The sequence below is a fragment of the Felis catus genome, chromosome E3 (assembly GCF_018350175.1).
Source record: "Felis catus isolate Fca126 chromosome E3, F.catus_Fca126_mat1.0, whole genome shotgun sequence".
Taxonomy (NCBI): domain Eukaryota; kingdom Metazoa; phylum Chordata; class Mammalia; order Carnivora; family Felidae; genus Felis; species Felis catus.
The window spans coordinates 22,040,848-22,068,307 of NC_058383.1; the positions used below are offsets into that span (position 1 = coordinate 22,040,848).

General features: G+C 43.2%; 1 protein-coding gene and 1 pseudogene across 2 annotated transcripts in view; one reads left to right on the top strand and one right to left on the bottom strand.

Annotated features, from left to right (window-relative positions):
- The window catches only part of CACNG3 (calcium voltage-gated channel auxiliary subunit gamma 3), an 85,335-nt gene that overhangs the window by 54,413 nt on the left and 3,462 nt on the right, over positions 1–27,460 (bottom strand). The gene's annotated exons all lie outside the window — the stretch shown is intronic.
- LOC111558303 lies at positions 1,602–1,700 on the top strand (annotated as a pseudogene).

Sequence of the window (27,460 nt, forward strand, 5' to 3'; positions counted from 1 at the left end):
AAATGAGAGAATACAAAGAAGTCTCTTGGCATAATGCCTACTCACAGCATATGTTCAGTAAACAATAGCTATTGCCACCACCATCACCATCATCACCATTACTACATCATCATCACCACCACCCTTATCACCATCATCATCATCATCACCATCATCATCATCATCATCATCACCACCATCATCATCATCACCATCATCACCATCACCATCATTTCTAGCTCTGCAATCCTAGCAAGTTTGACCTGCTAAATTTCATTTTTCTCCTCTGTAAAAATGGAAATAATTATGTCTACTTCAGAGTTGAGTTAATGTTTATTAACTTCCAGCACAGTGCTCAGCACATAGATGTTCAGGAAATGTGAATTAATTTTTCTTCTCCATATTACCTTCAACCTTACTTTAAAACATCACTGAATTTGGTTATTAAGAATCAATATTTATAGTTCAATGCAGGTTCCCTCAGCACCTGTGAACCAAGAGGCATGGACATTGACCTGTCCTCCAGGAGATGATCCTCTAATAGGTAAGACAAAAGCTGAGTAGAATGGTTATGTTTCCAGGGAGACCAAGAGGTTAGAGAGTCTCAAGGCATTTGCTCAAGGATAACAAAGTGGTTTCCAAACAGGTCATTCTGAGTCCAGAGTCTACACTTTTAACCATGACTATCATGACTACCATGGCTTCCAGGAGAGAATGGGTAGAGGTGAAACCAAGGGTTTCCATTTCTCTTAATTGCTTCAGTTCTTTGTTTTGAGGAAGAAAAAGAGAGAAGGGGAGGGAGAAGAAAAATGGTTTCTGATTTGTGTGTAGGGGAAAACAAGTATGCTCCTAGTGTCCTGGGAGCTCACTCAGTTTCCTCTGAATAAGGAAGGCCCTACTCAGAGGTCAAGATCACTTTAAATACCTTATAGAGGAGTATTCCTCCTTCACAGCAGGAGGCAGGGCTTGGCCCCTGCCACTGTTCAAGGCAAATAGCAGAGTTTGTGTCACTGTTGGGGCTCTGATGAAACAGCCCCAGCAATGGCATCCTTGGAAGAAATCCCACACAGTGGTTAAGAGCCCAGGTTTGGAGCGAAACAGAACGGGAATCACATCCCAGCTATGCTACTTACTGGATGGGTGACCTTGAGTAAGTGGCTTAAACTTTCTAAGTCCCCGGTTTCCATTTCTGTGAAGTGATCACTCAATAAATGGCTTTGCTGTTTTTATTGTTTTCAGAACAGTGCCCCCTGGGGGCGGGCATGGTGGTGGCAACAGAGGGTGCTAGGGACAACTGAAACTCAGAGCTCATATTTGTGCTTCCAGCCCATTCTAGGTGGTCTCCTTTCACTGCAAAATCTTTGAATGTATGTGTGTGTGTATGTGGGGGGTATCTTTTAATAATTAAGACATTTTCCTGATAACCACCCCCTTGCTACAATCTTTCAGGATAATAACCTGTCCATATCTATTAAGATCATAACCCCATACCTCTACTGATTTAGCAATCTCATTTTTGGTAATCTAGCCTATAAAAACAAAAGCACCAGCATATAAGGACACATGTGTAAAAATGACTGAAAGTGAGACAAAACAAAACAAAATTGGAAACAAGGTGGATAGTGCTCGCTTCAGCAGCACATATACTAAAATTGGAACGATACAGAGAAGATTAGCATGGCCCTGCTCAAGGATGACACGGAAACAAGGTGGATATTCATTGACAGGGAAAAGGTTGAATACACTGAAGGGATTCCAGTCTGTGGAATATTATGCAACCATTAAAAAGATTGAGTCAGATCAGTGCCTATAAGCCTGGAGGAATATCTATGATGTATTGAGGGAAAAAAGCAAGTGGCAGACTAGTATCTCCAGTGTGGATTCAATTTTAAAAATCAAACAATGCCGCTCCCCCACCATGTGCATGTACGTATGCGTTTCGAGAGTGAAGATACAGAGGAAACACATCTAGCTGTTGACATTGGTCACTTTGGAGTGAGGTAGGGAGGGGACAGAGTGGGAGTCGGGCAGGGCATATTATTACTTCTCTTTCTATTTTTAGATGGTTTCACTGCTTAGAGTAAACAAATGTTACTCTTATAATTTTATCTAAGTAATCTCTACACTCAACGTGGGGCTCAAACTCGGGATGCCAACAGCAAGAGCCACACGCTCTACTGACTGAGACAGGCTGTGCTATAGGCGATCACATAAAATAGGCTTTTCTTGACACTCCCAAGTTCTTGAGGGAAGGGGTCACACCTTTTCAGCTTTGCTGGTCTCCGACCTGCTCAGTGCCACCCTTACCCAGAGGAAGTCCTCAGTAAGTGTGAAATACATGAGTGAGCATTTACTCAGCCAGTGTTATGGGATCTGGCTTTCCAGGGAGCCCATTGACCTCGAAGTGAGTTTCCACTCAGACAAACCTCCTGATGGCGATCATGCTTAGCTAATTCCCTACCACAGAGCTGTGTTCTTCAATGTTTCCTTTTCAGTGATTGATGACTGTGAAAAATTGAAGTGGCAAAGCTGGTCAATCACCCTGGAAGATGACACTTAGCTGGGAGGTCTAGTGGCTTTGCTGGATGACAGTTAGGACCCCTAAAAGGACCTCTTCACATTAACACACACCAACCTGAACAAGGAGCAAATTTAAATCTGGGTTAAAAAGTCCCAAAGGCAAAAACGTGTTGCTCAAAATGGCATTTGGCTAGCTACCTTCCAACAGCTTTTCCCAGCTTCTTAAAAAATACATAACATACCAGAAAGAGATAAAGACTCATAAGCCTAAAACCAAAGACTGAAAGACAACCTAATGGCACAGTCTTGGGAGAAACAACGCCAACTATTAATGCAGTTGGAGATAAATGAGAAAATAGAGGGGGGGAAAAAAGAAAGATTTGAAAGAAAATAAACTGTAAGCAATCACACTGTTCAACTCTGTACTAAAACAAGTATACGTTTCTATGAAGTGAATGGTTTTCTAGGCAACAAAAATGACTCCAGAAAAAGGCCCAGTATAGACAAGACATGAGAGAAGTTATCAAAAAGCTACTTTCAAAAAAGCCCCAGGCCCAGAAGGTTTTACATGAAAATTTCCAAGCTGCAGAATCTATGTCACAGCATAGAAAATCATTTTATCAAGCTACTACCACTCTGATTCCAAAACTTGACACCAGGAGCACACAAAAAGGCAAATTTCAGACAAATACAGAGAAAAACCCTAGTTACATATTAGCAAATCTATTTCAGCATTATCAAAAATTAAGTATGTCTCAGATTTATCACAGGAATGAAAGATAGTTGGCTAATATGAAAGGCACTAACTTCACCTATTAGCCAGCCAAAGGAGAGAAAGCTAGCCATGTCAATAGATACCCCAAAATGGAAACCTTCATGCCCAATTAAAATTCTTACTTAGCTACATAGTGACGGAAACTCCAGAGCATGATAAAGAAAACACTTTACGCCAATAGCAGATGCCAGGCTTCTCGGTGAAACACTGGAGCAGCTAGATGTTCACTTTAGGGGGAGCAGGAATCACCCCTAGGAGTCTGCTAAAATGCAGATTTCCAGCTTTGTACAAATTCTATGATTTATATCCAAATCTGCAACCACACTTTGAAAAACACAGTCTGCAAAGCATTACAATTACAGTTAGGAGCAGGGCAAGGCGACCTTTGAGCATCACCACTACTTAACTAAGCCTCTAACTAAGCCTTGACTATTCTCTAAGCCTCGAAGGAAGAACAGCAGGGGGAGAAAAAGTTCTCTCTACCATTTGCAGATGATATGACTGTTTACCTGAAAAACCAAATTAAATTAATTACAGTGCAGATAGCACCACTAACCAAGTTCAAGCAACTTACAAATAGATTAATTACTGATCACTAGCTTCTTCATATTAGTAATACTAACCACTTAGAAAATATCTTGGAGAACACCACCCATTAATGTTAGTAACCAAAAATATAAAACCTACCTACAAACAATGTGCCCAATCAACATATAGGCTTGAATGAGGAAAATGGAACTTCTTTAAAATACATAAAAGAAAACATTAATAAATGGGATATATATTATGTTTTTAAATGGGGGAAGACTCGATGTTTGAAAGAGGTCAATTGTGCGCAAATAAGTCTATTAATTAAATTTTTATTAATATCCCAGTTTTCCTGGCAACTTGATAGAATGGTCAGAAAATTCACAGGGAAAATCAAAACGTTAGAACTAAGAAGATGTTGATAAAGAAGCATGGTAAGGGAGAACATGATCTTCCGGTATTAAGAGTCTTATGAAGCTATATTAGTTCAAACAACAGAGTGATAGAGCCTCAGAAATAAAAATATAGATTAAAAGAAAAGAATAGAAAATCCAGAAACAGATACAGTTCTAGTACGTGTGTGTGTATGCGTGCGTTTAATAAAAGATAAAGGTCATAATTCAACTCCATGTGGATGAACTATTTCGTAATTCATAAATAGTGTAATTTGCAGTTTAAATATCTAGGGCAACTTCGTGTCCAAGTACTTGGTATTTTCCTACTGCTTACAACAAACACAGGAGGAAAGTAGCATGGAGGCGGGAGAGGGGTATAAAGCCTTCAGGATTAGCTTGCTATGAGCCCAATACGAGTTTCCAGGCCTTTGTGGTTTCCCAAACATTTATTAAGCTCTTAGGCTCCATTATTGCAGGGTCAGAAAGGATGGGTGTGGGGTTTCAGTTCTTGTTCCTCTGTTTACTTGATGTTTGACTCGGGGCAAACCACTCAGCCTGAACCTCAATTTTCTCACCAGAAAATGAGGATAATGCTCCCAAGTCTTGTGTCGTTACTAAAGTTGGGAGGAAAAATGAAGTCATGGATGAAAGCTCTGTAATCGTAAAGCATTGAGTGAAGGTAGACATCTGGTGACCTGATCCTTATTTAGGGTTAAAAGCCCAGGCTGTGGTTAGAGGCTGCCTTAATTTGCATTGGGGCTCCATCACTTCCCATCTGTGGGTCTCTGGAAAGGCTGTTTGTACGTTGGTTTTGTCATTTACCAGCTGTGGGTCCTTGGGCAGTTTAGTTAACCTCACTGTATTTTGGCTTTCCTCATCATTAGAAGGGTGATAACAACACTGGATAACTCAAAGTGTTGTTACAGGAAGCATACCACTTGGAACAGTGCCCAACATGTACTAGTTAATCAATAATGTTTGCTGTTTATCATCATAATTATCTCTGGGGATCTATGCCTCTCCTACTCCAAGGTTAAAAGACTGGGCCTGAGCCAATCAGCCCTGTGGGACCTCTGGTCTACAGTGATTGGGTCAGTAATGGACATGTGACCTAATCAGAGCCTATGAAATGAAATGAGGCTTGTACCTGCTGCAAAAGACACTCCTACACTAATGCTGGATTCAAGCATAGAAGAATCTAACCCTGAGAGCTGCTCTCATACATACTGTATCTGTGAGTCTCTCATTGTTGGAGGAGGTCATTGAGAGGATGTGGCTGCCAGTTGACTTATGAACTGGACCCAGGCAATTGGAGGCTCCTCACACCCCCATCCCCACCCCCACCCCCACCCCCACCTTTGGAATGTATGCTCTGCTCACTGTCCCCACAGTGGAAGCCATTTTCAAGGACATAACCTTAAGAGAGTAAGGTGGTGTTGAGACCTTCTGGACTGAAAATGTGACTGAACCCAGTTATAAGGCCTCTAAGTAAACTTTTACGATTCCGGCAGGCAATGAAGAGAATAATTTGTCTTGCGGCCGGCTCAAGACAAGCCTTGTATATAAGTTCCCTATTAAAACTACCACCTTCCAATCTGTAGTGGTCTGCCTCTTTCTTGGGTCTCTCCTTGCCCTCGGGGCATGCGGGGACAGTTTACAAAGCCCCACTCCTGTGCTACTATGAACCGAAGTCAACAGAGAGGAAGAGAGAAGAGAATGGTAAGAGAAATTCTGTACTTGTGAGTTTGATCTCTGAGCCAATAGAGATCTCTCTGAATGTCTGTCTGTCTGTCCCTTTTTTAAGTCCATTAGAATTGGGTTTTCTGTCACTTACAATTGAATGAATTCTATACGATACAACAGTATTAATATCCTATTATGAGCTCAGACAGTATGTTCCCAAATTCGCCAGAACAGTTGGGTCTTGCTGTTAACACAAACTCGGCACTTAGTACGTTTTTCATCCTCAGTGTGTGGTCACAGAATTATGAATGACGATCCTTCATCCAAATGATGGGCACTTTTAAGGATGAAGACAACACTGCCCTTTTCCAAATACTGGTTGAGAGCACAGACTAGGGACAAGTTCGGAGCTTCAAGCTCATGACCTTCAAGCAGCAGCCCCAGGGCTGGAATGGAAATTAGCTGAGACCATCATTTCAAATTTCAAAAGGTCACCATTTATGAATAGATTCTTTAATGTTCACCCAAAACCGGATGATAAATCAGAAATGAAAGGATAAAGGGCTGAAACAATGGTTACACACGACTTGCTTTCCATGACCCAGTAAACTCTATCTGTGCCCAATTAGACTGGCAATGACCTCCTGGGGTTGCATTCAGACTTTTAACATCAGTTACTCCGTCACATGGCACCTCATCTAATAACCTTTCGCTGGCTGTCTGTGATAGAATTAGCAGGGGTTGGAATGTTCGTGTTTGAGTGTTTCCTGATCAAAAAATACAGGATGAATATGGGGAAGAAATTAGATAAAACATCCCTTCTGAGTTCAGCATTAGTGCATCCAGTGGCCCTCTTAACACCCCCACTTGAACGTTAGATGGGAAGCTGTAAATTCATCATGTTCAAAACCTAATTACCAGCTCCCCTACAAACTTTCCATCAATAGAAGGCCTCGCCATCCATGCAGAGGTTAAAGCTAGAAACATAGGAGTCCCCTGACCTTGTTTTCCCTTGTCCTTGATGTTCAACAGGGAATTCTGTTGATTCCAGCTTTTAAGCATCTCCCAAAGCGATAGCCAATGTCTCTGTCACCACTGCCACTTCCCCAATGGGGAAATCCATCACTGAACCTGGATTATTGCATGGAGGATTTTTTTTTTAAATTTTTATTTGTTTTGAGGGGTGGGGAGGGGCAGAGAGAGAGGGAGAGCAAGAAAACTGAGCAGACTTCACAGTATCAATGCAGAGTCCGATGTGGGGCTTGACCCCATGAACTGTGAGATCGTGACCTGAGCTGAAATCAAGAGTCAGACTCTTAATCAACTGAGCTACCTCAGGCGCCCCTGCACGAAGGACTTTGAACTGGCCTTCAGATATTCTTCTTCCCATTGATTGTCCACACTGCAGCCAGAATGAGCCTCAAAAATGAAAACCTTATCATATCAGATTTTTAAACTTACATTGTAAATGTTCCAAAGGGCTCCTTTTGCTCCCAGTATAAACTTAACATACATTCCACAGATCTGAATGGCTCCTGCTATTCTCGGGACTCACCCCACCTATGAATTTACACCTGCCTCTAGCCACTACTGAATGCTTAGGCTTCCCTATTAGTCCATACTCTCTCTAGCCCTGAGACCTCTGTGCCTGCTGTTCCTTCTGTCTGGAACAACCTCCTTATTCCTTCATCTCTGTAACTCCCCTTCATCCTTCAGCTCTTAAGAGAATTGTAATTTTTCTTAGTTCTTCTTAAATGTTTATTTATTTTGGGATGCCTGGGTGGCTCAGTCGGTTGGGCGCCTGACTTCGGCTCAGGTCATGATCTCACAGCTTGTGAGTTCGAGCCCCGCATCGGGCTTTGTGCTGACAGCTCAGAGCCTGGAGCCTCTTCAGATTCTGTGTCTTTCTCTCTCTCTCTGCCCCTCCCCCACTCACACTCTTCTCTCTGTCTCCCCAAAATAAATAAACATTAAAAAAAATTAAAAAAATAAATGTCTATCTATTTTTGAGAGACAGAGCACAAACAGGGGATATGGAGAGAGAGAGGAAGGGAGACACAGAATCTGATCTGGGCTCTGGGCTCTGAGTTGTCAGCACAGAGCCCGATGGGGGGCTCGAACCCATGAACTGCAACATCATGATCTGAGATGATGGAGCCACCCAGGCGCCCCTGTAATTTTTATTTTGGAAGATTCTTCTCAGCCCAGGGAGGAAGCAGCTTGGTGGTTAAAAGGAGAAACCACGGAGTCGTGTTGTTGTGAGTTCAAACTCTGTCTCAGATAATAACTAGGAGCGTGACTTTGGGCCACTTACTTAGCCTCTCCATTCCTATGTTGTCTTATTTGTAAAACGAGGACGATAAGCATTGTTAAAAGGGTCAAATGCGATCACATAAGTTACTTAGCATAGTAGCTGGCACATAAATTCTCAAGCAGTGTTGGATATTGTCATTATTATTTCACTTCCATACATGGTCGCTTGAAAGGCTTTGTCTTTGGTTCCGTTCTCTGGTTTTTCACACCCAAAATGTGAAATTTTTTTCACAAATGTATTTTCACGTTTTGCCACTGACAATTTCTAAGTATGCATTTCCAGAGCAAGCTTCTAAAGTCTTCTCTTACTGGGGTTGTTGTAATAGCCCCATGGCTTAATCTCTCTGCTTCCCTTTTAAATCTCTAAAATCTGTTTCCACATAGCACCTGACTATACTTAAAAAAAAAAAAAGTGTCAGTTCAGACCACATCACTCCTCTGCTCCAAACCTTTCAATGGCTTCTCATTATCTTCCTTTCAGTCAGGTCTCTCAACCCCAGTTGCCACTGTTGCCACTGGGGACTGGAAAGCTCTTCGCTGTGAGAACTGTCTTGTGCGTTGCAAGATGCTCAGAAATCATCCCTGGCCTCACCCAGCACCTGCCAGGGCTTGCCTACACCCCTACCTAAGTCGGGACAACCAAAAATGTCACCGGACATTACGAACGTCCCCAAGGGGCAAAACCACCCCCTGTTGAGAACCACTGCCTTGGCATAAACTCTTGATACCTTATGATAATCTTCAAGATTATTCCTGGGTCACATGCTCATCCTGAGAGCCAGGCCGGGGTTGGTGCCACATGGACAGAGAGGACAGAATGATAGAGCGATGGGGCAGCCCCCAAAGTAGATTAGAATACTGTTATCAGAAGGGGAGGGGGGGGATGGATGCGGGGCTGGCCAAACAGCAAACCAGCAGGAACAGACATTCCTGGAAGCATCCTCAATACCCTTTGATTCTGCATTTCATGTTGCTTCCCAGGGCCCAGCACTGGGACCGGCCAGGAGCAATGTCTGTTCTCTGGAGGCCTGGCAGCACCCTCCCTCCCCTAAACTCTCCATCTTCACGCACAGGGTCCTTTAATTATAGGTAGAAGGTAGACAGTTTATACATTTAAGCCCCCATCCGCTAAAAACCTGAGGACTCAGCTCTGTTTTCCTGTGCTTTGCTTTGTCTCACATGTAAGGTGTCTCTCAACAGATCCCGAGCCTCCAGCTCTCTGTGGAGTCGTGGCTGAGCTTTGTTGGTGTTCCTGAACAAAGACACAAGGCGCAATGAATCCTCCAGGCCCTGTCGGGCGTTCTACCAGCAGGGTTGCATTTTAATCAAAGACATTGCTTTCAGTGCTTGCTGGAACCTCACGTTGCCTCTTACATCCCAGTGGTGGTGCAACAATGGTGGAGCTTAGCTGCAGCCAAAGAGAACTCAGAGCAGAGAGACTGGAACGCGCCAAGGGGACTGTTTCATCTCCCAGTGGGGAAGATAAGGCACAACTAGAAGGAAATCTTCTGAAGGAAGTACGAAAATGGTTCCTTCAGGTTCTCTCCTCAGCCACTGGAAGTTTGTCAACAAAATTAAAATAACAGCTGTAGCAGCCATTCTCCACGTTTTTGATCTCAGGACCCCTTTCTATTTGTGCAAATTACTGAGCTGCTGTTAACGTGGGCTATATTTACCAGTATTTCCTGTTTCGGAAAATAAAACTCAGAGAATTTAGAAATATTTGTTTTAAAATTCATTTTGCTGGCACAAAAACAGACACATAGACCAATGGAATAGAATAGAAACCCCAGAACTAGACCCACAAACGTATGGCCAACTCATCTTTGACAAAGCAGGGAAGAACATCCAATGGAAAAAAGACAGCCTCTTTAACAAATGGTGCTGGGAGAACTGGACAGCAACATGCAGAAGGTTGAAACTAGACCACTTTCTCACACCATTCACAAAAATAAACTCAAAATGGATAAAGGACCTAAATGTGAGACAGGAAACCATCAAAACCTTAGAGGAGAAAGCAGGAAAAGACCTCTCTGACCTCAGCCGTAGCAATCTCTTACTCGACACATCCCCAAAGGCAAGGGAATTAAAAGCAAAAGTGAATTACTGGGACCTTATGAAGATAAAAAGCTTCTGCACAGCAAAGGAAACAACCAACAAAACTAAAAGGCAACCAACGGAATGGGAAAAGATATTCGCAAATGACATATCGGACAAAGGGCTAGTATCCAAAATCTATAAAGAGCTCACCAAACTCCACACCCGAAAAACAAATAACCCAGTGAAGAAATGGGCAGAAAACATGAATAGACACTTCTCTAAAGAAGACATCCGGATGGCCAACAGGCACATGAAAAGATGTTCAGCGTCGCTCCTCATCAGGGAAATACAAATCAAAACCACACTCAGGTATCACCTCACGCCAGTCAGAGTGGCCAAAATGAACAAATCAGGAGACTATAGATGCTGGAGAGGATGTGGAGAAACGGGAACCCTCTTGCACTGTTGGTGGGAATGCAAATTGGTGCAGCCGCTCTGGAAAGCAGTGTGGAGGTTCCTCAGAAAATTAAAAATAGACCTACCCTATGACCCAGCAATAGCACTGCTAGGAATTTATCCAAGGGATACAGGAGTACTGATGCATAGGGCCACTTGTACCCCAATGTTCATAGCAGCACTCTCAACAATAGCCAAATTATGGAAAGAGCCTAAATGTCCATCAACTGATGAATGGATAAAGAAATTGTGGTTTATATACACAATGGAGTACTACGTGGCAACGAGAAAAAATGAAATATGGCCTTTTGTAGCAACGTGGATGGATCTGGAGAGTGTGATGCTAAGTGAAATAAGCCATACAGAGAAAGACAGATACCATATGGTTTCACTCTTATGTGGACCCTGAGAAATTAACAGGAACCCATGGGGGAGGGGAAGGAAAAAAAAAAAAAAACAGGTTAGAGTGGGAGAGAGCCAAAGCATAAGAGACTCTTAAAAACTGAGAACAAACTGAGGGTTGATGGGGGGTGGGAGGGAGGAGAGGGTGGGTGATGGGTATTGAGGAGGGCACCTTTTGGGATGAGCACTGGGTGTTGTTGGAAACCAATTTGTCAATAAATTTCATATAAAAAATAAAAAAAAAATAAAATTCATTTTGCAAATATTAAACTCGACTGCATGTTAATACAAACAACATATTTCTATGGAAAATAGCGATATTTACCACCCTCCCTCCCCCCAAAAAGTAGAGGAGTGTTGTTTGTTTTTACATTTTTGCAAATCTCTTTAATGTCTGCCTTAATAGAAGACAGGTTCTCGTATCTACTTCTGTATTTGACCTGCTGCCAAATGTTTTGGTCGAAGCACAGGAAGAAAACGCAGCCTCACACAAATATGTGGTTGGGAAACACACGAGTATCTGAATAGCCTTCAGACATGATTGTGGATATTCTTCTTTGATATGACACCAAAACTCAACAAGAACTGATTTCTTAAAGGCTGGTGACTATGTGGAATCTGAAACCATATTAATTAACTTTTCATGTTCTTACCCACTAAAATCTTTGTTCTAATCCTGTATTTTGACCAAATCTTTTACCCAGGGATAATTTTTTAAGTAGGCTCCATGCCCAATATGGGGCTTGAACTCATGACCCTGAGAGATCAAGAGTCATGTGTTCTACCAAGTGAGCCAGCCGGGCACCCCCAGAAATAATTTTTAACATGATGCATTGGTCCTTTGAGAAATATTGGTTCACTGAGTTACACGGGTCTTCCAAATTTGGCACATTTCTTGACACAATATAAAAAAAAAATCACATTCACTCACAGGGGCAGATACAAGCAAAATTGTAATTTTCATTTGAAATCTTGAATTTTACCCTTGGCAACAAATGCCATCAGTGGCTTTCCTCGAAGTGACAGGATCACTTAGCTCATTTTCAAGAAAATGTCTGCCAAATATCCAAGACCAAATAACCATCATTTGCCTGTCAGTCATTCTTTCAAGTGAATGTGGTGTTTCATGGGAAAAAAAAGCAGCTAGCTCAGCACACAACTCAGTTGCACAAATGCCTTTGCTGGAGACCAGCAGTGTAGCCAGTGAAGAGCTTTTGTGTGCTTCCCATGTTGTTACATGTAAGGCTTGAGATTTCATAAAAATTTTTTTTTAATTTTTTTTTCAACGTTTATTTATTTATTTTGGGACAGAGAGAGACAGAGCATGAACGGGGGAGGGGCAGAGAGAGAGGGAGACACAGAATCGGAAACAGGCTCCAGGCTCTGAGCCATCAGCCCAGAGCCTGACGCAGGGCTCGAACTCACGGACCGCGAGATCGTGACCTGGCTGAAGTCGGACGCTTAACCGATTGCGCCACCCAGGTGCCCCGAGATTTCATAAAATTTAATAAGGACACTTTGAAGGGACACTAGTGTTTTCTTGCACTGTGAGTTAGCGATGGTGATAAACACAGTGACAGCTAGTGTGGATGGGTGCTACTGCCTTTATTCGAGCTCAGGTTCCAGTAGTGTCACCCACTGTTGGCTTTGGCATCATTGGTGCAAATGTCAACACAATGAAAAAGGCAGATCACATCTAATTATTGCTCTGAGATAGTCTTGACCTTGCAGACTCGCGGCCATGAAATGGTCTTGGGAGGCCTTCCTTAGCCCCTGGAGTTAACAACACATGCTCTGAGAACACTGAACTATCACAACAGGTGGGGTTGAATCCCACCTCTACCACTCACTAGCTGTGAGACTTTGGAAGTTATTATGCTGAGTTCCCCTTGTTCATCAGTAAAATGGGTGTAATACCCCATGGGGCCCTTGAGAGAACTAAGTGAGATGATGCATGTAAACACTCAGTATGCACCTGCTATTGTTATCTATCAAGGTTCTAATGGAACTAATGGTTCCTCAGTGTGGCTTATCTGGGGGACATTCTAGAATACACATTTCTTAAAATTTTGACCACCTCATCAACCAGTATGAAAAGAACCTGGCTTAAGATCACTAGTTGGGTTCTGTGCTGACAGCTCAGAGCCTGGAGGCTTCTTCGAATCCTGTGTCTCCCTCTCTCTCTGCCCCTCCCCTGCTCATATTCAGCCTCTCTCTCTCTCTCTCTCTCTCAAAAATTAATACAACATTAAAAAAAATTAAAGATGTGTCACTAGAGACCATGAATCTGATTCCTTGGTAGGATCTCCGTCAGCTGTATCACTGGCTTTGCTCCTAGAAAGCAAAGATGCGAAGATTTGTGAGGGTCAGGGGACTAGCAGAATAGTGGTAACCATGGCCTGGAGAGTTCCTTGCTGTGGACAGAACTACGAACATGGGCAGACATTGCCCAGTGTCAGACACTGTTCTATGTGTTGTACAGATATTCGCTCATCAAATACCCATAGCAACCTCTGGGTGGTACAATAAGAACCTCCCTTTTACAGATGAGGAAAGAGACACAGAAAGGTTAAGTAACATTGGTATACTGTCGTGCACTGTTATACACTGTTGACCTTGGGATGTGAGCCCAAGCAACCTGACTGTAGAGGTGAGCTCTTAACTACTACACTATACTAGGAAAGCAGAAAAAAAGGAGAGGCGTAGGTAATGGCTTTTCCAGAAGGTTCTTTCCTCCACCACAGGACTTATATTTAAAAAGCACAATTTTGCTCTGAAATAACCTGTTAAGAAACCCTTTGAGTCACTCAGAAACTCTAAGAAAAATGAAAACTGTACCAAAAAGCATAGTGCAATGCAGATAAATATATGGCATGATTTTGAACAACTGGTTAAGTGTTAGAAAAAAAAGATTCCATTTGGACCTTTTTTTTTTTGAATGGCTATAAGACTGTGACATTGAAACCACAAAAAGGAAAATGAAATCCTAGAAAACAACTTAGATTTGCACTGAACATTGTCCACCTAATCATAATAATTTCATTGGCCTTCAAACTTCAGAATCGACCTGTAGCCCCAGCATGGGAGGCACTGGCATAGATACAGAACAAAATGCAAACAGAATGAATTCTTGACAATGTAAAAGTAAAAATACAACTAACAGATATGGGTGAGTGGAAGGGACAATGTGGACACCGTCATTCCAGAAAGGGGAAGCTGAGACATTCTATCCAAGGTGGATGGGGAAAGAAATAAAGATTTATGTTATCTTTAGAAATTGGAAAGGTAATCAATACAGAGGGTGGAGTGATTTAGCTAATCCTCCTCTATTATGGCAGGAAGTCGATAGATTGTAAATCAAGAAATAGAGGATAAACATGTTATTTAGACATACAGATGTAACCACTGGGAGAACCAAATCAGAAATGGTTAAAGAGGAAACAAAAATCTTGCTCTGAGGAAGAGAACTTGGGGTAGGGGGAGTAAGTACCCCTGAGGCAGATGCTCGTCATTAAAAGCCCTTCTGGATGATTTAATTTTTTAAGTAGGCTCCATGCCTAGCGAGCAGCCCAACGCGGGGCCCAAACTCATGACCCTGAGATCAAAACCTGAGCTGAAATCAAGAGTCGGATGCTCAACTGACTGAGCCACCCAGGCGCCTCTACATGATCTAATTTTAAACATAATGCGCATGATTAAATGCCTTCATAAATTATAAGATAATTTTTAAAAGCTTTTTGAGTAAATTGTGAAGAATTTGAACTGGAGGAGAAAAACACACCCTTTCCCATCTCTTTCACACAGTAGAGCACAAAGACAGGGAAATGATATTTATTACAAATTCACCAAACTGGAAGTAATAGTCCTTTCGGGGCAAGGGGATGAGATTCCAGTGATGTGGATCCAGCACAGAGGAAAGCTTGCCTGGCCTGTTTTGTTTTAAAAGTTTATATTGAGAATGCGTTTTGTGTTACTTGTATGTTACCAGTGTTTTAAGAAAATACAATAAGAAAAATATGCCACTCAAGAAACATGACAAAAATCAAATATCCAGGTTTTTTTTTAAAAGACAGTTTAAAATTTTAACCAATGTGTGTAGTCACTCAATTTGTCTCCATGGATTTTTCTAGAAGTAGGCTATTGTCCTGCTTTCTTTCCCCTCTGCTTAAGGATAAGAAACCAGGAACTCTGAATTCGTTTCTACTCCAGCCCCCAGCACTTAGGAGAAGTCAGTTCTCCTCTGTGTGACCTACACAGCCTTTCGGTGAGTGCATTTGGCAAATGTGTTTTGAGCGCTTACTGTAGGTCAGGCTCCTTGGAGACATACAAGCCCGAAGAGAACGTTCTGTGGCAAGCCCCTTCTCCCCGTGACTAATACAGGACCCTTGCTCCATGTTCTGAGAGTCATCCGGTCCGAGAGACATCCTGGTCTGTTCACCTGGATACACTCTCTCAGCATCTTTCCTACGCATTTCTGGACTTACCAAAGATTCTGAGAACTTGTCTACTTTACTCTCTGCTGAGTCCTCAGCGCCTAGAACACAGTAAGTGCTCGCTAAGGACTTGGAGAGCAGGGGATCCAGGATGGATCTACCCCGGCTGCAAACCACTCACTTCCCACCTCCCATTGGATCTCCAGGCTGAGAAGAGGGACCAGCCCGGGAGGAGGCGTTAGCCTGGGCTGGAGAAGGGCGAGGATCTGAGTTAGGAGGGGCTGCCCACTGGGAGGGGTGAGTCTAAGAATTTTGCAAGATTTGCTCAACGTTAGAAACTTCCATGTCACTATCATCCACCCCATTTCCCCACAATAAGAGATACAATACTGAAAACAGTAAGGGGCCAAGAGCTTGCTTTCAGGGGAAGAGGTAAGATGAGGGTGAAGAGGTGCTATTCCACTGTGACCAGTTTTCTACAAGCACCAGGGCAAGGTGAGGCAAAAACTTAGAAGACTAGGGTCGAAGTTCGTGCCTGTGGGAAGCCAGGGAGGTCACAGGACAAAGCACTTCTTTTATCAAGCAGCAAAGAACTCCATTGAGGAGGAAACCCAGACCGTGGCAAATTGAAGAACGTGTCAGTTGTGGGCTTAAAACCTCCAAAGCCTTCCAGTTCACCCAGAGTCAAAGTCAAAGTTCTTACAACATCTTTCAAGGCCTTATACAATCTGGTATCTAGCCCCCTCGACTGATGTACTTGCTCCTCTGAGCTCATCCTCTTCAGCCACAGTGGCTCCCTTGCTCCTTGAGCACCCCAGTCACATCCCACCACTGGGCCTTTGCACTTGCTGTTTTTTTCCCCCTGTCTGGAATGATCTTTCTCCCAGTAGCTGCCTGGCTTGGCTCCTCATCTCCTTTATACCTGGGGTTAAATGTCACCTTCTCAGGGAAGCCCACCTTGATCACACTACACTTTCACCCTCCTTCCTGCTCCCGTGCATCTTCCAGCTTTTGGACAGTTTGGAGAAAGTCCATAGCGCTGGGCTGGGACTCTCCATTACCTAGGCTAAAGGGATGGCCTCGCAGCCCAGCCCCAGGGACTGTGACTGGAAAATCATCTTTGGAGGTGGCCCAGCATGAATTTTCCTTGGTTCAGACCTTATGATCTCTTGGAACCTAACCCCTGCCATCCCCCCAGCACACGGGAGCTGAGCCATCACTCACCACAGAGCGAAAAAGCAGAGAAGAGCAATTATTATGCTGTGCAGCAGACCTTTGACTCAGATTAACATCACTGCCTGTTGATTTGATCTTTTTATTTTTCTCTAAACACTTAGAGCATTTTGATCACAAGCCGGATTCATCTCTGGTGAAAAATACTATTTTGAAAAACCAGGACTTACATGGTAGTATATATTTTAAGGCATTTTCAGCTGATAAACCGCTAATTGGTACTGCAGTCCTGTAATTTGCAAAGGGTCAAAACGATTTGTTGTAAATACACATCTGTATTGACCGCGGCATGCCAAAACCAGCTTCCACAGGTGAAGCAGAATTTTGCAAGGCTGAGATGTGGAAGACACTTCAACAGTTACCCATGATTTTTGGAACTATTTTAACAGGTGGGTGTTATTGTATTGCAAGACAGCTTTGCCTCATGCTGAATGGCACATGCCACGGAATACAGAGTGGTGGAGATACCATTTCCTAAACACGCAGGTAACTGAATATACATAGAATCTGAAGCACAAGGGATGGAAACAGGGTCTGATGGATTTGTGCACACTATGTCCCCACAACATGTATTTACTTTTTTCTCTCCCCGAGTGTGCACCCAGAGTATTGCAAGAATTTGAAATGAGACTATTGAACTACTCTGGATAATCTTTGAGGGAAAAGATGGGAAATAAGGGACAGACAAATAATGTTGAGATATTCAACATAGTGACGTCAGTCTTCCTCAAAAGACACGCTTACTGAATTGCTAACAGTCATGGCAGAGATTATAGGATATATTATTTTAAAAGTGGTTTGTGAACGCTTAAGAGCAGAACAGTGACTGGTAGGGATTAGCATGGGTTCACCAGGAGAAGCTCAAGGTAATTGAATTACCCACCCTGAAGCGACAAATTCAATGAATATTTATTGAGTATCTAGTATGTTCCAGTTCTAGGTGGTTCAGCAAAATGTGGTGGGTAGAGCTGTTTGATAATATTTCTTAAAACGCACAGGCTGAAAGGTAGATACATGGTGTCAGGTTTTGCCTGCCCCAATCTCATCCCAGGTGCCCACTTCTGTCCTCTCCAAGCCCAAGGTCATCAAGACCCAGGCCTGGTGGTGTATTGGTCTGCTGCATATCTAGTGGGTGTTTGTGCTCCTCGAAGATGACTTCAGGGGTGCCTGGGTGGCTCAGTCGGTTAAGTGTCTGCCTGCAGCTCAGGTCATGGTCTTGCCTTTGGTGATTTTGAGCCCTACATCAGGCTCTCTGCTATCAGCAAGGAGCCTGCTTAGGATCCTGTCTCCCTCTCTCTGCTCCTTCCCCACTCTCTGTCTTTCTCAAAAATAAATAAACATTAAAAAAAAATATATATATATATGGTTTCCGCCTTTCTGAGTGCTGCGTGAGAATCAGGCTGCAGATCCCGAAGTAACAACAATCTACACCAGAACTTGATTCCTGCCTGACACAGAGGCGAAAGCTCAGAGAAGTCAAACAAATGATGGGTCCTCAGGAAGTGGGACAGCCATGAACCTAGTGGCTTCCCCAAGTTTGCAGACACTCAAGTGCAACGTAGAAGATGCAATGATCTCCAGTGGTTTGCTTACTTGCATCTAATCAGGTTCTTTAAGAAACTCTGTTCTTCTCACTTCCAAACCATTGGTGTTGCCATTGAAAAAATACACACACACACACACACACACACACACACACACACACACACACATCACAGGGCGCCTGGGTGGCTCAGTCGGTTGAACGTCTGACTCCTGATTTTGGCTCAGGTCATGATCTCACGGTTGCAACATGAAGCCCCACATCGGGCTCTGTGCAGAGCATGGGGACTGCTTGGGATTCTCTCTCTCCCTCTCCCTCTGACCCTCCCCTGCTCCTGCACACACACACACATATACACACACTATCTCTCTCTCTCTCTCTCAAAATAAACATTAAAAACAATTTTTTAAAATTTACATTTGATTTAAAGAGGTGGTGTTTCTCAGAAGCCCAGTGCTACAGTATCTGAATCTTGTTAGCTTTACAATTTCTTTTCCTTGACCTTGCTGGATTTAGAGTAAACATTGGGAAAGGTTGGGATAATTCTTTTTCACAGTTGTTTCCGTTGTTGAATGGCTCAGAGCCAGTGACTAACACCAAACACTCCTTGGCACAGGAGTGAGCTGGTTGGAAGAGACCTGTCCGTCAGGCCCCAGGCCCTTCAATGAAGGCAGTGCAGTGTGGTGGTTCAGGTGAAGCTTCTGGCGATGACATTGGCAGGTGACCCAAAGCAAGTGAGTTACTTCTATGAGCCTCAGTCTCCTTGTGGGTGGAGCAGGTCTGCTAACAGTACATAGGACTATTATGAGTTGCATCTATTTACCCTAAATGCTTATCCAAGTGCATGGAATACAGTCATGAAAGGCAGCACAGGGTAGGGTTGGAATACCAGCTCTGCCTCTTACTAACCATGGACTCTCTGGGTCTCCATTCTCTCCTTTGCAAAATGGGGATAAAAACAGTATCTACCTCCTGAAGAAGTAACAAGGATCAAACCATATTTGTCAAACACTCACTTAGAACAGTGGCTGGTATATAGTATGTGTCTGGGTTTTTTTTTAAGTTTATTTATTTATTTTTGAGAGAGAGAGAGAGAGAGAGAGAGAGAGAGAGAGAGAGAATATGAACAGGGTAGGGACAGAGAGAGAGGAAGAGAGAGAGAATCCCAAGCAGGCTCCGCACTGTCAGCACAGAGCCCAACGTGGGGCTTGAACTCACAAACCGTGAGCCCATGACCACAGAACCACTGAGGCGCCTCTACGGTATGTGTCTGTTAAGTAAGTAAATAAATGCTCAGGATTTAGCCCAGACGTGAACGTTCAGTCGGCCCCAGTAATCGTAGCTTGGTACACGCAAGGCGTTCGTTAAGTGTCAGTTATTTCTTATTTCCTTGGCCCTTCCGGGTTCTCATGGCCCAGCATCTCCTTTTCCAGCTTCCTTGGAAGCAGTCCCCAGGATCTATAATTGACACCTGCCCTGTTTCCTGATTCCAGGAGGGAGGGCAGGCCTATCCTGGAGGTGTGTCCTCTTATGCAAGCCTCTTGGGCTGGAGAGCTGCTAGTCTAGACTTTACTGTTCATCTACATCATTTTGGAGCAAGCCTCAAGAGACCCTTAAAATGCTAGTCAAATCCTGACAACTTCTTCAATCTCTGCTTTTCTTTCCAATTTTCACCAGCCCCTCTGCTCCTTGCCCCCCAAGCGTCAGTGCTCCCTAGGGTTTTGTCATTTTCCCTGTTTATATTCATTGGCTTTTCTCTGGCCCTTCTTGTGTGCTTTCATGTCTTCAGTTTCCACCTATGTTTAGGTGATCCTAAGGTCATGCCTGGTTTCACCTCTGACCTAAGCTCTACAGTACTGATCCTTAACATTTTGGAGGATGCAACTTTCTCCCTAAAAGCACCTATTTACGTGACATTTTTCTTCAAGTTTCATGAACTACTGAACCTCATGTATGGAGCAAATGGAGGGGAACTGCTGTCTAGACTTCCAATACCAGCTGCCTGTTTTTTGTGGACATCGGTTTCTTTACCCTCACTTACTCAGTAGCCATCTATGATTGACTCCACCTTCACCCTAGTCTCTAGGGTCCTGTTCTTTCCACTGCCATCAGAACACTGGCTCCTAAAGTTTCCCCCTTTTGCCAGCGCTGACAGATGCTGTTCCCTGCATACCTGGGCAGGGGTTGCATTTTCCTGGAGACCTTTAAGAGGGAAGGATCTCACTGACTTTCTTCCACCCTCTCCAAGTCTCAGGAAGAAGTGAAGTACTACCTAGGCAAAGAACTAAGTGCCAGTTCTCCCAGAAAGAGAAGAGGATGCACAGAATACCTGGTGAGATGAAGAGTCTATGATGAAGGCAAATAGTACAACCACCTCTCCCAACCCAATATTCTTTTATGAAAAAGACTATTTTTTTTTACATTTATTTATTTTTGAGAGACAGAGTGAGACAGAGCACGAGCAGGGGAGGGGCAGAGAGAGAGAAGGAGACACAGAATCTGAAGGAGCTTCCACACTCTGAGCAAGCAGTCAGCACACAGCTTGATGTGGAGCTCGAACCCACAAACCGCGAGATCATGACCCGAGCCGAAGTCGGACGCCCAGCCAACTGAGCCACCCAGGCTCCCCCGCCCCCAATATTCTTGAGAAAACAAAGGCTACTTCCAGAAATAAAATGTTGTTATGGATTCCTACATGCCTCTCCAGTGAGATATAACAGGAGTTGGCAAACTTTACTTCTTCTGTAAAGGGCCAGACAGTAAATATTTTAGGCTTTGCAGGCCAAGCAGCAAAATTGAGGATACTATGTAGGTACATATGCAACAAGAGAGAAAACAAATTTCCATAAAATTTTTATTGGCAACGTTCAGAAGTACAGATGCTTAAATTTGAATTTCTCATCATTTTTATGTGTCATGAAATATTATTGGATATTATTTAATTTTTTCAACTACTTAAAAATGTACAACACATTCTTAGTTTGTGGGTTGTACAAAAATAGTAAAAGGGCTGAATTTGGCCCATGGGCTATAGTTTGCCAACCCCTGAGATATAGTTACGTATCATGGTAGATATATACTACTGTGTTTTCGGCTTCCAGAATTTTAGAGACAAAGCATGAGGATATATACCCTGTCTATTGAAGAGTGTCAAATGAGTGGAGTGTAAGTGTGTAACTTTTATTTTAGCTTTCAACTGTGTTATATCTAATCTCTTATTTCCTTAATGATATTTTGGGCAGATGTCAAAACTTTCCAGTCACTTGTGCCTGTTAAAACATCCAGATTGCAATGCTCTATCCATGTTTGTCCCTCTTAAAAAAATTTTTTTTAACATTTATTCATTTTTGAGACAGAGAGAGACAGTGCGTCAGTGGGGGAGGGGCAGAGAGAGAGGGAGACACAGAATCCGAAGCAGGCTCCAGGCTTGGAGCTGTCAGTAGACAGCCTGATACGGGGCTCGAACCCACAAACCATGAGATCATGACCTGAGCTGAAGTCCAACGCTTAACCCACTGAGCCACCCAGGCGTCCCTCGTCCCTCTTTTAGCTTCTAGCACCTTCAGTATGCTGTGGCCGGGAGCAGAAAGAAAAGAAGGCCAAAATGTTACTTCACTCAACTTGGTGAAGGTGTAAACCTTTACTATTTGTTGTTACTGCTTCTCCAGCTAACACTGACGGTCAGGGTTCTCTGCGTGGCGGGGACCTACGTGTTGTCTGTCTTGTGGAGACACATGCATTGGTTACTGGAGGCCTTCCCACTGCAACTTCCCTCTCTGATGTGGGGTATCTGAGTCTGATCCAGTCTCTTCCCTCCCACTTGGCTTCCGACACTGGAAACTCATGGCTCCACGCTGCTGGACCAGCAGCTCCTGTGGTCCTGTGGTCACACTCCTGTGACCACTTTCGAAAGGACTTCTTCCCTTTGGATGGACTCAGCTCTGGGCCAAGGTGCATGGTTTGGGGAATGCAGCAGGAGATGACTCTCAATCCTTGCTTCACTCCCAGGCCCAGCAGCCCTGTGCAGGGCAACATCTTTATGAACATCATGTAGCTCTAACCAGGGTCTGCTTGCCTAATGGGTGGCTCTCTTGGGTGGGATACTGACCAAATGGCTCACGCTCAGCTATTCACCAGTTCCACACAACCCACTGAACCTCCCCATTCCAAAAAGGCTGCCCCAGTGTCATTCCCTCTCTCAGCCTGGTGTCTCCCCGAACTTCCCTGCCCAAATAGGCACACAAGCAACGTCCAAACCAGGAATGTGATGCCAGTCTCTCTTTTTTACAGGCGACCTCAATCTTTATAAAAGATTCTTCTTGGAGCCACAGGTGACTCACTGAAGAACCACAAGTATTTAGGAGAAAGGGAGGTGGTATAAGAAAGCTAGCTTATCGTTTGTCTTTGCACATGGGTATTATCTTTACAGGATGAATTAAGGACTACTGGTCAACATATTATTTAGAGGTATGAAGGAATAAAGGAACCATAAGAAGCATAAAAATACAAATAGTTGAAAATGCTTGCTACTGTGTTTCTTCATTTTACAGGTATGGAAACTCGTGATCAGAGGTTAAGCATCTTCCCAGGTGTTGCAGGCAATAAACGGCAGGATCCAGGTAAGAACCCAAGTCTACCTGATCTCAAGCCCCTTGCTGTTATCCCATGTTCTCTGTGGTCAGAGAACAGTGCATAAATGATTAAAGGCCCATTTGCTCCTACAGTGAAAAAGTGGGCTTTGGCAGGGTCGTGTGGATGGAGGAAAAAGAAAAACAACATTGGAGTTTGTGGGCTTCTCTTTAGCCTCAGAAACACTGGTGTCACTGGGGGGGCACTTCCACATGTCAGAGTATAATTTTTAAATGGTTAGAAACATAATTTTCCTAAAATATACAATGAGCTCATGTCAAGTTTTATTCAACTCCTCAATGAGAGAACTGGCAGAATGACAAAGCTAGTTCAAAGGGGGATGTTATATATATTTTTCAGGGAAAAAATTCTGAAGTAAGATTGTCAAGTTAGGAAACTGATTCATGTTCTAGAGAAAGGGCAATAAATCTACAACATTTGGGGTTATGTCTTCTAATGAACAGAAATCATTTGCACCTCTAATGAGCAAATTAATTTGCATCTTTCCACGTTTCTACAAGTAAACATCTAACTATACCACTGACCCTGAATCTGTAATGAAACTTAAGTCAAACAAAATTACATTCCCCTAGAGGATCCGATGACCCCTTTGGTAAGATTGTTAGAAACTGCTCTAAGAGAACATTCAAAGGATACAGTCATCTTTTTGTGGGCTTTTTTTTCTTGTTTTATTTTTTCTTGATGGATACCAGTAAGCCCACTAGTCACCATGCTAATAACCTACACTGGTTAACCAACCTTGAAACTCGGATCACTTGCCTTTTTTTCTAATCCAGAAAATAAAATGTCAAATGATGAAGCAAACAGAATTACTTTCAAATCATCTACTTCCTTGAATGAGTAGGATGGTAGGGGGGCTGGTTTGAGGTAGAAGGAAGAGGAGTCAGTCCTTTTCAACAATGATAGAACTTAGGAATAAGATTCAGAATATTTAATCACCGGTAAGACACAAGACCAGTCAGAATAGATGCTTCCGTAGGGCTGGGGCAGGATCATGATGGACCCTGCTGGGCTGGGTCTTAACCCTTTACTGGACAAATCTCATAGATGTCTGGGAGGTTCCAGGATAGGCTAGGGTAGCTACAGTGGTGGTGGAAGGGGGAGGGTTGATGGGGGACTTGGGCCAGATGCTGTTTACCAAGAAGTAGGAAAGTATTTCAACATTTTAACAAGCAATATGGCCATACAGACATGTTCTAGTTGAATGTTATCATGCTCACACCTCAACCTCTGCCACCTCCCCAATCCTGACTGGCCCTACAAACACAGGCATAGTTACTCACCCCCATCCTGCCTTAAAGCTCCAGTCCACTTCTCTCCTCTATTTGCCTCTTGGGCTTTAGGGACAAAGAAGAAGCATGCAGGGAAAGGAACAGGAAGGAGGTCAAGAGTAAGGAAGAGAGTCAGAGCATTCTGTACCCACGTCTCAGGGAAGGTACTGCATCAGATCTAGGGGAGGAGGAGCAGAAGTGACTGGTTGGTACTGTTCCTAAGCTCTAGCGATAGACCAGGGCTCCCAACAGCCAAGGATCCCTGTCCTTATATTCTATTGGAGGGAGCTAGGAAATATGAAAAGTATGAGTTACCATATGCGAGAGCACCCAGCACAGAGCTTGGCACATGGGAAATACTCAACAAACGTTACACCCTTCTCTCATCCCTGTCCTCAATCACATCTTTGCAGCTTCCCCGAAGGCTTCTGAACACATAAATAAAGCTGCAACCCCATCTGGCTGAAAAAGTCAACCATCTGGAGATTTGGAAATATAGGGGAACTTCTAATGACTGGCTAATTTTTTTTTCAGTTTTTCAGCCAGATGTTTGATGTCATTCAAGCCCATCTGTAGCAGAAATAGCATTTTGTTGAAACTCTTTTCTGTCATTTTAAGTTCCTTGTCCTAAAAGCTAAGTGGGCTTTATTTTCTTCGTAAGCATTTTTTTCAATGAATTGAAAAAGTGATCACTGACTAATGGAGAACAATTCAGGAATAAAATACGAAAATATCAGAAATTTAGATTAAAAAGGACTTTTAGATAATTTCCAGGGCTCAAAACTGGCAGCCTATGGATCAAATTCAACAATAAGGTAAGTTTGGCTTGGCAGGCACTGCATTAAAAATTGTTTTAATTTAGTTTCCCACATTTTATTTACTTAAAAATTTTTTTTCAGTGTTTGTTTATTTTTAAGAGAGAGACAGAGAGAGACAGAGACAGAGACAGAGTATGAGTGGGGAGGGGCAGAGAGAGAGGGAGACACAGAATCTGAAGCAGGCCCTATCTAGGCTTGGAACTGTCAGCACAGAGCCCAATGTGGCGGGGCTTGAACTCGTGAACCACAAGGTCATGACCTGAGCTGAAGTTGGATACTTAACCAACTGAGCCACCCAGGAGCCCCTAGTTGCCCACATTTTAAAAATCAAGAGATCTTACAACTGGCTTTTTAATATTTGGAATATTGGGATGAATTTGGTACACATCGGCCCAGAGTAAAAATCAACTCAAGTCCCATAGTAATTGTCCCTTAGATGGGGGATTCTTCTCTCTGGTTTGCCTCAGTCCCCACCACTCTCTGTTGCCCCACCCTGAGACCACATTTCAGTTACTATAGATCTTCTCAAATGCAATTACTTCCCCCTCACCCACCATAGAATTAAGAGGACAGGGAAATCCTTGTTCCAAATGTTACATTACCTGCTTCATCTGCATGGACATTTAGATTTGTTACTCCCTAATCTTACCTGGGGCTTTCATTTCAGAATTGGATAAACTGAGGTTCAAGGGAGGAAAATAACATGTACAATTCACAGAATTGTTAGCGACAGAAATGTGATGAGTCCTCGGGGTTCCTTGCTACCAGGCCAGTGGTCTTTCCATTATGTAAATATATCACTTTGACTGTGTCTCAGACTTCAAGAGGTCTTAATGAGAGAATCATGCATTGAACGTGTTCTCATTCAAATGCACATGCTGCCATTGAAAACACGCAGCAAGTTGGGGCCCTACTTTGTGAATGCCTTGCGTGCTTTCCAGATAATGAGTCAGGCATTCGTTCTGCTTTCTGAGTGTGGGTGTCTCTACATAGGTCGATTGTTTTTTTTTTTTTTTTTTTCATTCAAAACGTGTCCTTTGCTGTCTCTGAGTGTGTGCCTGTCTGATGTCTCCTGCACTCCTGCAGATGCTGCACAGGCATGCTGAGTGTTCCGGGACCTGACACTTCTGAATGGAAAAACCCATGTGTCTGGGCATTCTCACGAGCTAATGTTTGTAGCAGTAGCAACCTATCCACTGGAGCATGAATTAATGTTCTCTAGCAAATGCTCTGAGAAGAAACATGGCTAAGGTGAAGTAGGGCCTGCTGGGTTTAGGTATATAACCTCAGGCAAGTCATATAATTTGTCTAGGCCTCAGTTTCTTCACCTATAAAGTGAGGATAATATGGGTGCCTGGGTTGGCTCAGTCGGTTAGGCATCCGCCTCTTGGTTTCGGTTCAGGTCATGATCTCACGGTTGTGAGATCGAGCCCCACATCGGGCTCTGTGCTATCAGCGCGGAGCCCACTTGGGATTTTCTCTCTCCCTCTCTCTCTGTTCCTCCCCACTCTCTCTCCCTCTCAAAATAAACTTTAAAAAATGAGGACAATAACAATGCCTACATCAATGAGCTCCTTTAAAGAGGAAAAAGTTAATTTTTCAAAATTGTGAGAACAGTGCTAGCATATAGTAAGTACTAAATATAAATGACATTCTGGTGAGTTATAGAAATGAAAACTGGAAACATCCCTTCTCTCACTTGAGTGATGTGATCCTTCTTAACTCATGTAATCATTGCCAGGCCTGTTGTAAATAGTCAATATTTGTTGCTTTTAACATCATAATGACTTAGAGGAGTTTCAGAAAATTTAGATTCCAGTGATCCACTACAGACCTATGGAAGCAGAGAATCTACTTGTGAGGCCTCATAATCTTTTTTTTTTTTTTAAGCTGCCCATGTAATTCTGATGATTTAGCCAAGTTCGGAAACATTGATGTAGTTTCATTATCCTTGAATATCTTTGGTGGTGGAGAACTCATAACCTCTTAAAGCTCCCCATTCCACACTGCATAGTTGTTTATATTGAGGTAACACCTATTTTCCTCTAGCTCTTACTTCTACCCTCTGGAGGCCACAGAGAACATTTCAAATCTCCTTTCCATATGACAACTCTTCAGATATTTGCAGGCAGCTGTCATGTCCCTCCCAAGCATTCTCTTTTGGACAAAATAGTCACATTCTCTCATGGTTCTTAAAAAAGTGTGGATGAACTGACTCTTCTAATTTGATATTAGGGAAAACTGAGCTACAAGACCTCCAGTTATCCTTTGACACTAAAAGACCAGAAAAATGAGGATGTCGAGACTCTGGGAGACAAGGGATCCTGAATGAGAGATGGGTATGCAGCTTTATTCCACAGGATGAATGCTGCCTACTGCATGTGTCTTCTCATGCAGGAGATCAGAGGTTCCAGAAAATTC